Source organism: Narcine bancroftii, chromosome 1, assembly GCF_036971445.1.
Source record: "Narcine bancroftii isolate sNarBan1 chromosome 1, sNarBan1.hap1, whole genome shotgun sequence".
NCBI lineage: Eukaryota > Metazoa > Chordata > Chondrichthyes > Torpediniformes > Narcinidae > Narcine > Narcine bancroftii.
Genome location: NC_091469.1, coordinates 258,360,917 through 258,373,695, shown reverse-complemented (window position 1 = coordinate 258,373,695; position 12,779 = coordinate 258,360,917). Strand labels below are relative to the sequence as shown.

The following is a 12,779-nucleotide window of genomic DNA, read 5'->3' as shown; positions in this document are numbered from 1 at the left end:
ACCATGCTGTGCTGACAATTTTGTTCTCTTGCAACCCATGAACTCCATATATCCAACTCTCACGGGCTTTGCTGCAAATTATCACCCTGCATCATTTTCATTTATTTGATCAATGACTTTTCTCTTTCTCAACATTTCTTACTTGGGGTGATAGTTTAGCAACCAATATCCATAATGAGCCCAGATTCCCATAACTTGCTTCATTGCACTTTCTTCCTCTAAGTACTTGATTCCATTCTCTTTGCTTTTGCTCTGATTTCTCTCTGCTGATGATGACACTTTGCACAGCAAATTTCTTGCATGGCTTCTCTTCCACAGTGGGTGACAGGAGTCTCAATTGCCCACCAGGTTCCATGTTTAATGGATTCCCTTGATTTCATTTGCCTTGAGTATGACTCTGCCACCAAACGCATCTCCTCCTCCTTTTAGCATTGTGTGAGGACCATCCCACTGTGATTTCCAACCCCCCCCCCCCCCCAGGTTCACAGTTCACTACCAGAAATAATTTCTCTTGGAATTGTCTCCTCTCATAGCTGCTTTTCTTCTTTTCTCCCTCCAGGAACCTCAGCTCTCTTGGGGAAGCAAAGATTCACTTGCACTAAATGTTTGGTGTTCATGATTTGGTTCCTGCTACCTTGCAGAACCTAAATGCGGATTGGGTGACTGTTGGCTTTCATTTGCCAGAGACTTGAATTCTCTATTGTACTTCCACTCAGGCTTCTCTGTCTTTAGCCTGTTGTACTGTTCCATTAAAGTCCAAAATGAACTCAAGGAACAGCATCTTTTCTTTCAAATTGGTATGTTCCATCCCTCAGGACCTGACTTTGAATTCAGCAATATGAAATAACCAACTGAATAATTCTGAAAGATGATCAGCCTGAAACTTGAGTTCATTTTTTTTCATGCTCTGCAACTGCTCCTTGACCTTTTGGATATTTCTGACATTTTCTTTCATTTCAGATTTCCAATCACTGCAGGATTTTGTTTTTCCACATCCTCAGCATTTCCCACCTCTTTCCCCCCACCCCAAACCTTCTATTTTCTGCATTTGGGTTTTGCGATGTAGCAGGAACCAAATCATGAACAAATCTACTTGCATCTCCTCCAGACACATCTTTGTGATTAATGAACCTCTCAGCTGGCACCTTCATCATTTGTGTTATTTTAATCTCTCTTGGTTTCTGCTGGAACACAGATCTTTGTTCTCTTAATCCCTTCCCATTTTTAACTTTTTTTCAGTTATGAAGATCAACCTGAAAATGTTAACTCTTCTGCTCCAATCCCTGCAGCAGATACAACTGAGAATTTCAAACATTTTCTGCATTTACTTCTAGGAAAAAGTGGTTTTTATTCAGACACTGAAGGGTACATTTGATCGTGGAGGTGAAAAACCTGGATATGATCCCAAAGAAATACTGTGTATGTCTTGATGGCTTTTTGCAGTGAGTTACACAGGTCTGTGAACTGGATCCCTTAATTGTCAAAACAAATCAAGAGAAGTAAGACTTACATTTTGAAATTGTGATTTAAGAAGCTTGCAGATACTGCAGAAATTGGCTTTGCAATTGCTATTTACAAATTTCTTAATCATGCCTCCTACATTTAAATCTTATTTGTGGTTTAATATTGATGATTAAGCAAGGAAGCCTGTACATTCCAGAAAAAAATCATCAATGGATTTGTCAGATTGACAGAAAAGTGGCAAATTAAATTCAAAAGAGAGGAATGCTTTTTATTGAAGATAAAGGAGGTGAGAAAATGCACAAAATAAAAGGATACTGAGAGCTGTGGGAACAAGGGGGACCTGAGTACACATGTTTAAGAAAACTGGAATGCAGATTAAAACAAAATCATTTGCTACATTTGTTGCCTCTGGTGTGGAATTAACCCTGAAAATGTTTTAAAACAGGAGATTGTAGCGGCAGCTACACTGCTCCTGCAATAACACACACAACCAGACGGGTTGAGCTCAGTGACCAGACTAGTTTATTGCAGGCTGCTGGGCTGTACTTGTACTCCCAGCCCGCACGTGGCTGAGAACCGCGCTGGAGGGCACTGACGTCACCCGGGCTTCTGAGCCCCGTGCTGGGAGGAAAGGAACACCCGCGAAGGCGCCATTTTGGCCAGCTTCCTTGCCATGTGGCTTACAAGCAGGGCCGGTTTGCCTGCCTAGTGGTGAGCCGCCACACAGCCCCCCCCCACCCAGAACCAGCGCCAATGTCCTTTCTCGCCGGGTGGTCTCGCTTCTTGGGCTGGGCTACGACCATGGGCTCAGTGGGATCGAGGTGCGCTGGCTTCAGTCTGTCCACGGTAAACAGCTGCCGCCAATGTCCAGCGTGAACATGGAGCTGGAGCTGTACAACCCTGTACGGCCCCTTGTATGGTCGCTGCAGAGGTGCTACGGTCGGACCCCGCCAAACGAAAACGTACTCCGCGGAAAGCAGTTCGCCGGGAATGTGAGACGGGCGGGTGCCATGCCTGGGTGGTGATGGGAGTTCGAACAAATCCAAGCGTGCCCTGAGGTGAGGAAGTAGTTTGTGCGATGACCGCTGGGTATTGAGGTGCTTTGACGAACTCATCAGGTAGTGCCAGCGGCGCACCGTAGACCAATTCAGCAGATGACGCCTGAAGATCTACCTTGGGAGTGGAGCAGATGCCCAGGAGCACCCAAGGCAGTTCGTCTGCCTAGTTGGGACCGGTGAGGTGGGCCATGAGTGCCGTCTTAAGGTGGTGGTGCAGATGTTCGACCAGTCCATTGGCCTGTGGGTGGTAGGCCGTGGTGCGGTGTAGCTGGATCCCCAACCTGTTGAGGAGCTGTGACCAGAGCGCAGATGTGAACTGGGCGCCCCGATCGCCGAACAGTGCTCGGAAGCAGGAGTCGGTGGAGGCATCTGGCATCGGGATCACCTCAGGCCAGCGAGTGGTGTGGTCCACCATCGTAAACAGGTAATGGTTGCCCCGGGAAATGGGTAAGGGCCCAATGATGTCCACGTGAATGTGGCTGAACCGTTCCCGGATGTGCTCGAACTCCTGTACGGTCGCCCTGGTTTGCCTGTGCACCTTGGACGTCTGGCAATCGGTGCACATTCTGGCCCAGCCCGTGATCTGCTTCCGCAGCCCATGCCATATGAACCGTTCTGCCACTGTCCGGACTGTGGACCTGATGGACGGATGTAAAAGGTCGTGGACGTGACGGAAGACCTGCCTGCGCCACTGCTGGGGAACCACTGGTCGTGGGGTGCCCCTGGAGATATCGCACAGGATGATGCCTTTGCCGCTTGGAGTTGGGAGGTCTCAGAACCGCACGGCCATGATGGCAGTCTTGAAGGCCTTCGTCTCCTCATCATACTTCTGGTCTCAGGCGAGCTGGTCGAAGTAGAGGCCGGGCGTCAGCGCACAGATGGCCGGTTGCGAGAGTGCATCGGCAACCACATTCCCCGCCTTGTACCGAATGTCGGTGGTGAACTCCGACATGAAGGAGAGGTGACGCTGCTGGTGGGCCGACAGGGATCCTTTGCCATCGCCAGTGCCTGGGTGAGGGGTTTGTGGTCGGTGAAGATGGCAAAAGTCCTCCCCTCCAAATAATAGCAGAAATGCCTCACCGCCAGGTACATGCTCAGTAACTCGCGGTCGAAGGCACTATACTTGTCTTCCGGCGGGCGGAGCAGGCGGCTGAAGAATGCCAGTGGCTTCCAATGTCCGTTCACCTGCTGCTCCAGGACGGCACTGACGGCTGTGGCAGAGGCATCGACAGAGTGCCGTATGCAGGTCGGTGTGCGAGCAAGCGAGCATTTTGTGCTTGGCTGAGATGAGGGCGAATAGCGGCTGCATGATGCGCGCAGCTCCCGGGATGAAGCGGTTGTAAAAGTTGACTATACCTGCGAACTCCTGCAGCCCCTTGAGGCTGTCCGGGCGTGGGAACTCGCTGATAGCGGCGACTTGTGCAGCGACGGGCGTGGCTCCTTCGGCCGTGATGGTATGGCCCAGGAACTGCATGGACTCTTACCCAAACTGGCACTTGGCCGGGTTGATGGTAGGGCCGAAATCGGCCAGCCGGGAGAAAAGGGCGCATAGGTGGGCCTTGTGTTGCACCTCGTCCTTGCTGGCCACGAGGATGTCATCCAAATAAATAATGACGAAATCCAAGTCCCTGCCCACAGAGTCCATGAGGCGCTGGAAGGTCTGAATGGCATTCTTGAGCCCGAACAGCATGCATAGGAATTCAAACAAGCCAAAGGGGGTGATGATGGCCGCTGTGGGTATGTTCTCAGGGTGCACTTACTGGGATCTGGTGATATCCGCACACCTCACACCCTCACACCGTGCAGGTTGGCTGTAAAGTCTTGGATGTGAGGGATGGGGCAACGGCAGGAACTGTTAAATGAGCCCCAGTTCCAACAGGTGCGAAAACTCCTCCTTTGCCACCTGGAGCTTGTCAGGCGGGAGCCGGCGTGCCTTGTCACGAACCGGTGGCCACTGGGTGGGGATGTAGTGGAACACCCTGTGGCGCAGCGATGCAGCGGAGAACTGTGGCTTGAGAAGTGTTGGGAACTCTTCCAGGATTCGCTGGAACTCATCTCTGGGTGTGCTGATCATGGCCATCTGCGGTGCTCTTAGCGGGAGGCGTTGAGGCAAATGGCCTGGAAGGTACGGGCATCCACCAGGCGCCTACCTCAAATGTCCACCAGAAGCCCGTGTGTAAGGAGGAAGTCTGCACCCAGGATGGCAGTCGGGAGGGACGAGACGGTGAACCTCCATGCGAAATTTCATTGGCTGATCTGGAAGTGGACTGTCTTGTTTCCATATGTCCGGATTGCTGTTGCGTTGGCTGAACAGAGGGGAGATCCACGAGGTCCATTCCTGGACTTGACGGCTGTGGCTGGGATGACGCTGATCTGGGCTCCAGTGTCAACGAGGAACCGCCGGCCCCTGACTGAGTCCCACAGATAGAGGAGGCTGTGTCCTTGGCCAGCTGCTGCAGCCATTAACAGCGGCCGGCCTGGTCGTTGCCCTGGAGCGAGCAGGGCTGACGACATTTCCAAGCCTTGGGTCCCCAGCACTGGTGGTAGAAGCAGAGGCCTGGAGCGGATGCTGTGGCCTTGATTATGCTCTTGGGGGACCCTGCAGGGACCAGATGCTCTACCGCAGTGCTAGGGGTGGGCTTGGCATATAGTTGAGAAAAATGCGTTCGAAAAGTGGGCAGTTGGTGTGCTCACCCATGAGCATGATCATCTCGCCCATCAGCTCCATCGGGGACCTGTCCCCCAGGGCGTCGAGGTGCAGCATCCGAGCAGCACGCTGGTGTCTGGATAGTCCGAGGGATCCGGTAAGCTCTTGCTTGATGGTCTCGTATTTGTCTTCGGCGGGTGGGTGCTGAACGAGGTGCAGCACGCATCTGGCGGTGTCCTGGTCCAGGGCAGCGACCACATGGTAGAATTTGGTCGTGTTGGATGAAATGTGGCGGAGGTGAAACTGAGCTTCGTCGTGGCCGAACCAGGTCTCCGGCTCCTGAACCTAGAATTCAGGCAGTTTCACGGCTATTGCGCTGATCCCAGGCTCATGATGGGTTCAAAGACGTTTGAACCAGTCGGGTTCACCAATTGTAGCGGCAGCTCCTGAAAGAACACACACAACCAGACGGGTTGAGCTCAGTGAGCAGACTCGTTTATTGCAGGCTGCTGGGCTGTACTTGTACTCTCAGCCCGCACCTGGCTGAGAACCACGCTGGAGGGCACTGACGTCACCCGGGCTTCTGAGCCCCGTGCTGGGAGGGAAGGAACACCCCTGACGGCGCCATTTTGGCCGGCTGTCCTGCCGTGTGGCTTCCAAGCGGGGTCGGTTCTCCTGCCTAGTGGTGACCCTCCACAAGATAATTAATGGATAGCATGCTATACACAATGTTGATCACTGCAGTACAGAAAGGATTTGATTTGGAAGGGAATTGTCAAAGTTAGAGAATTTCAATGAATGATTGGCCACGATAGGGGGTTTCTTCTTTGGAACAGACTAAGTGGATAGATAATTGTTGATAAAATTCAGATTCTTGGACAATGTCCTCTTCCTTGTCCATCCATCAAAGTTATTTTCTAGTCCAATGTACATTTTAACACTTGTGACTGCAGCCTCTGCAAGATCTTGTAGAATGTAGGGAGTAACCAAAGATGATGGATGCTCTGTCCCTTGCTCTTGATCTTGAAGTTTGGGTATGGAGCTAGTTCAGGAGTTTCTCATTGTCCATTCTGCTTTGCCCCTACAGGTGACTAATCAGCTGCACTAAAAACAGAAAATGCTAGAAAAATTCATCAGTACAGGCAGCATCGATAGAAAGAGAAACGGCCAACATTTCAGGTATGCAAACATTTTGTCAGAATATTGACTATCTCTTCCCATGTGTGCTGCCTGACCAGCTGAGTTTTTCTACCTTCTGCAGGCAAGGCAAGGTTTCAGACGTCTTTTCGGTGGTTCGTGGAGGGTCATGGGTCTAGTGTCCATTTTATTTTTGTTGTGAGAAAGCATCTGCAAGACAGCAGATTGTTCTGATGACCATGCAGCCCCATGTTTCTGTTCCCCATCCACTGATTTCTCTTAATGTAGCCCAGAAACGGGCCTTTTGACCCACTCTGTCCAGATCAATTTTTATTTCCATCTACACTAATCCTATTTGTATGCATTGGATTTGCATCGTGTGCCTTGCCTACTCAAGCACCTGCTTAAAGCTTGCTTAAACATCAGTGATTGTATCTCGTTCCACCACCTTCTTGGCTGCCCTAGCTCTTTGGATGTCGATTGGGATTCTTTCAGCAAGATTGTGCATTTTTGATGTTGATTGGCTCAAGGCAGCCTGGAGTGATTCAGAATAGGTTTGATTTTCTTCATAAGGATTCTACCCTCCCAAACCAAGAGTACTATGGGCCAAACATTATGGTGAGTTGTCATGCCTGCAAATGCTTGCTAAATTAAGTTTGCAGATCAATTTTCTAACATGCTGATTCTCCTTCTTCCCTGTGGCCATTGAAAGAGAGTTTAAGGTTAATTCAAGGAAGACAAGTTGTTAAATGCCTATAGTTTCAGTTGATGGTTAACTCTCTTTGTGTCACAATTACTCAACTGGATCAAAATGACCTGTATCTTTGTTGGATTGTTTGAAATTGTTCTGCAACAAGGTCATTGGTCTGCCAGGCAAATGGTTTATACTCTTGATCTGGGGCAAGTTTCCTACAATTATCGGATTAGCAGAGAGAAAGCTGTGTGCATTCGGATAGATTAGTTGACTATTTGAGGATATGAATAAACAGTTGATGCAATACATTCCATTGTATTTGGTTGGTCCATTGCAGACTTTGGTGGTGGTGTTTCCAACTGAATTCATTGGAAGTTTGTTTTTGCTCATTTTTTCGCATCATGTGGATCAATTATTCCACTTGTTGCAGATCATCCTATGTAGTGTTCAATTATTGGTTTTCCCAGGTGCTGCTTAAGGGTAACAAGCAACACTAGGTCCTTTCACACTGCCATGCAAAATGGCGTTAACCAGATAATTTGCACAGTTAGTGTCCCAGTTACGGGGCAGTTTAAACGGGTCAATCCTGTTGGAATCCAACTGGGCCCCTGACCTACCTCAGAGGTAGTCAGGGAACCCAGTAAAACTTACTGAGGTCTTGTCCATGGCCAATTTGTAAAGGAAATTGGCCGACTCGTTTATTCTGGTGACATCAGCACTTGCTTGCATGCGTCACTGCATCTGAACATCCAACCCATTTGCCATTTGGACTTCGATTCTTAACCTCTGGCAGTACATGGTGAGTGTGTGTGGTGGGTCATTCACCATATACTGCAGGGGCGGAATCCCCCCATAAATGGCTGGGGTGGTGACTTAATAGGTAGATCCCCCTGCTTCCAGCATCTTTGCCCCAGTCACCACACCTGGGTCCCAGGAGGGCTACCCAGGTACTGCAATTTGAAAGGGGCTACTATTTTGGCATCTGTTAACTATTTTTATGCATTGATTGATATTCTGTTTGGCAAGACTTGCCCTGCCAAAATAATTGAGAGCCAGTTCAGCATGCAACAATCAATTTTACAACTGACAAAGAAAGGAAGTATTTTGAAAACTTGGATATGAAGGGTTCTCACTGGGCATCAATGTGTTTGTGCCTTCAAAATGAGGCGACATACTATGTCATAAAATCACAATGAGCCATGTAACTATAGAGAAAGACTCTGCCCAATGAGCACCTTCTGATCATCAAGCACCTGTTTGCTCTAATCATGTTTTTATCCTGTTTCATTTTCTCTTCATTTCCCTTGACTCTCCACAGATGTTATCACTTGTCTGTAGATAAGGAGCAAATTACAGTGGTTAATTAACCAACCTGCACATTTTTGGCATATAGAAGGAAATTGTGTGGTCAAAGGGAGATCATGATGAGGTTTGGATTAAACCTGATACATTAGAACTGAAAGGCAGCATCTTACCTGCTGTGCTCTTGTGTCCATTTTCAAGAGTTATGGTTTTAAAAAAATAACAGTTGGTTCCTTATTCCTGGTCCATTTTTGATGAAGTATTTGGATTAGATTTTGTTTAGGTAACCAGCTGTTGCTAATCTTCAAGATGACTATTGTACAAATTAGTCACTGAAGGTGATGCCTGGATGTTGTAAATGCAGTTGGTTGTTGGATGGTTTGTTATTTTGAATGTTGTGTCGAACATCGAACAGTGCAGTTCAGGCCCTTCAGCCTGCGATGTTGTGTTAATCTATATCAGTGGTTTTTAAACGTTTTCTTTCCACTCACATACCACTTTAAGTAAACCTTATGCCATAGGTTCTCTGCGATTAGTAAGCGATTACTTATGAAAGTGTGCACATAACTAGTTAATTAGGTACAATTAAAACAGTGGTTTTCAAACTTTTTCCACTCGTGACAACTACTATAGATAGTATGTGAATGAAAAGAAAGAGTTTGAAAACTTATATAAACCTACTTATCAACAATCCACTTTTTCATGACCTCTCACCCATAGCCCTCTAATTATTTTTGCATCCATGTGCCTATCTAACAGACTTTTGAATGCAAGAAGTAAAGCATAAAAGGGTGTAGACCCAATAGTTGAAGTAAAAACTCAGCAGGTCAAACAGTGTCCTTTCTATAGCAAAGGTTAAAAAAAAATACATAACCGACATTTCAGGCTTGAGCCCTTCATCTTCGTCTATCTGGATGACATCCTCATCACCAGCCCTGTTGCCAGCATGCACAGATGCCAATTCAAACTGAATTGCCTTTTCAACAGGTTGTAATAGTTCAGACTCACAGTGAACCCGGCTAAGTCCCAATTCAGCCTAGAAACAATTGATTTCCCAGGACACTGCATCACCCGCAAGAGTGCCATGCCACTGCTGGATAAGCTAGAAGCCACCCAGTGATAGTTTATTTATTTTCCCCCTGCCTGGGCCGAGCACCATTAAAGGCCTACAGGAATTCCTGGGAATGGTGAACTTTTATCACTGTTTCCTCCCGGGAGCAGCCACCCTCATACCACCCCTATTCGACCTCATCAAACTCGGTGACGAGGCGCTCCAGTGGACACATGAAACTGTTGAAGCATTCCAGCAGCACTAGTGGAGGTCACATCTTTGGCTCATCCTGACTCTTCCTCCCTTGAGGCCCTTACAACAGATGCATTGATAGAGTGGTCAGCGTGGTGCTTGAGCAGTGGTCTATGAACAGAGATGCCCCTTGCTGCCTTCAACAAACATCTCCGGACACCAGAACTGAAATACAGCACATTGGTCCGTGATCTGTTGGCTTCGTACTTGGCAAAACGACATTTCCAGTACATGTCCGGAAGAAGAGTTTTCATCGCCTACACAGACCACAAGCCACTGACTCATTCACTCAACAAGGTCTCAGACCCATGGTTGGCGAGGCAACGACACCTCTCCTACATTTTTGACTATACTACAGATATTCGCCACGTCGAAGGCAAGTCCAACATTGTGGCCGATGCTCTTTCCAGACTGGCTATCTCCGGAGAACTCGGTTGCTCAACTAGCCAAAGACCAAGCGGAGGATGCTGATGTCCAGGCCTACCAGAATGCCATCAGCAATCTGAAGGTTAGCGAGTTCTGTCTTTACCGGAGAGCCTGACATTACTGTGTGACATATCCACAGACTTTCCCAGATCCATCCTATCTGTGTCTTGGTGATGGCGGGTGTTCGACCAAATTCACAGCCTGTCACATCCTTCAATAAGGTCCACTTACTGTTCGACATATTCAAGTGCCACGGCTTCTGCCACAAAGTGACTATGGGCTGAGGCTTACTTGAACTGCCAGCGCACCAAAGTGCACGGACATACCAGGACCCCTCTCCAGAGTTTCACCCCAGTGCAACACTGGTTTGACCACGTCACGTGGACATCATTGGCCCACTCCCCGTGAGCCAAGGTATTTGGTATTTATTCATAACAGTTGACCGTTTTACTCATTGACTGGAAGCGATATCCCTGCCCACAGAGCTTTCTTGTCCACTTGGATTGCACACTTTGGTGGCCTGACCCATATCACCTGGGACCGAGGGGCCCAGTTCACATTCTTGCTCTGGTCCAACTTAGCCAAGTTCTGCGGCAGCCAGTTACACCACACCGTGGCTTACCATCCTCAAGCAAACGGACTTGTCGATCATTTTCACTGTCATCTGAAAGCTCAACTACACGGCTTGAATTGGATGGATGAACTCCCATGGGTGCTACTGGGAATTTACATAGCACCAAAAGAAGACCTGCCAGCATCGTCTGCTGAGATAGTGTACGGGTCCCTGCTTACCATCCCAGGGGACATTCACTTCAACCCTCCCAGCCCACAACCCAGTGTCTTAGACATTCTCCAGCACTTGAGGGAACAGATGGGTAAGCTGAAACCATATAACAATATACGGAGTGGAAACAGGCCACATTGGCCTTTCGAGTCCACACCGGTTCACTTCTTTTTTTCTTCTTCTTTGGCCATGTGGTCACATTGTGAATTATACTGGAACCATATCATGAAATTTTACACCTCCTCTCTGTAGTGCAACTTATCGTTATTACTGATGAGGCCGATGTTAGGTCTGCTTTGTTCATGAATGAGTGAGACAAACACCAGGCTGAGTCGAAATCAGGGTTCTTTGTTCTTTATTACCGGATTGTAACACTTGCGACTAACAAGTTAGTCGGAGAATGCATTCTGCCGTTATCAGCAAAATGGTGATTTTTTATACCCTTGGATACATGTTTAGAACATCATCATATCATTACTTGTCCAATGACTAAAACTGTTGCTATCCTTTCCCTGCTAGCTTCCTGCCTCTCAATCCATCAATGTCTCTCTTATCTTGTAAGTACAAGGATGCATTCTGTTACTCCTTAGTACTGGGTGACTCCTTCTCCGGTCCCATCTCATGATGTTTTACCTAACAGTAGTACAAGGACACCTCCCCTTCTTGTTACTGCCCTGTACAGGGTAACTCCCTACACATTCCCATCTCATGATGTTTTACCTTACACCGACCACTGTCAAGTGATCTGCAAACTTGCTGACTCTGTTGTAGCTGGACCTGGCATTGTAGTCATCAGTCTGTAGTGTGAATATAGTGGGCTGAGCATCAGTTCTGAGGTGTGCCAGTGCTCAGTGTGATCATGCTCCAAGTTCTGCTACCTACCTGGATGGACTTTCCATTAGAAGCCCAGAATGCAGTTAGGGGAGGACAGCTTCTCCTCCAGGCTCTCCTCCGCCACCTTCCAAACATGGATCTCCACCCTGCCACATCCTTACGGATCTACAGTCCACTGACTTTGTTTTCATTCGCAGAGAACAGCAAGGAACACCCCTGCAATGCCCCTATGAAGGCCCATTCAAGGTGTTACAGCACGATGGTGTCGTTTTCACCTGGACATTGGTGGGCGGCAGGACATGTTTCCCATTGGCTGCCTCAAGGCAGCACATTTGCACTCAAACCAGCCTGTCCTGGCTCCCCAGGGTCAGACACGGGCTGCACGCCTAAAGACTTGCTCAAAGGGTGGCAGCTATTCTGGGGAGGTGGTGTATTGGGCTGAGTGACTTTGCAGTTAAGCGGGCTGAATCAACCCCCCCCCCGCCAGTCGTTTGGGACAAGATGGCGCAGGCCCCCTTCCCTTTTCAAGAAGCCTGTGTTGCCTGGGAGATGTCTCCACTTCCCGGTTGCATGTTGCTGGGCAGGCAGTGACTCCGCAACATGCTGACGCCACTCCCATAGACCAATGCGCCCCAGACAGGTGGGTCATCCCCTAAAAGCAGTGCGAGGGATTCATATAAAGTCAGTTACTGGTTCACCCTCATGTTGTATGGACATGCTTCATTTCAATAGTGCTACTGTTAGCAGCTGCAACAGGAGCTAATTAATCTACTAACCCATCTCTTTTGAGATATGGGAGCAAACTGGAGCACCTGGAGGAAAGTTATGGAGGAAGTACAAACTCTGCAGCATAATCTCCTTGCTGTGCCACTCTATCTTCTATTCCAAAGAACCTAAATGTCTGACCAATTTAAAGTATCAATTACTGTTTTAAGACAAAGGGCTTCCTGATAAATGAGGAGATAACTGAACATTGCCATTACTTGGACAATAATTAAAGGGCAAAGTATGCTGACCTAATATGATTTTTCTGTTTCCATTCCAACATTGAACATTGCAACACTCAGACCTGCACTAAAATATCACGCAGTATCCAATCATAGATACAATTAAGAATCAGGCCTTTCAGA

At 48.1% G+C, this 12,779-nt stretch overlaps 1 protein-coding gene across 4 annotated transcripts in view; it reads left to right on the top strand.

Moving 5' to 3' along the window:
* The window catches only part of LOC138742032 (activating molecule in BECN1-regulated autophagy protein 1-like), a 427,572-nt gene that overhangs the window by 9,756 nt on the left and 405,037 nt on the right, over positions 1-12,779 (top strand). For 3 of the 4 annotated variants that reach the window (XM_069896241.1, XM_069896227.1, XM_069896249.1), the window contains exon 2: positions 6,257-6,348. The exons of the other annotated variant lie outside the window; for it this stretch is intronic. The gene's annotated coding sequence lies outside the window, so the exon portion shown is untranslated. The remainder of the gene's footprint in view (positions 1-6,256; positions 6,349-12,779) is intronic. 4 annotated transcript variants of the gene reach the window in all.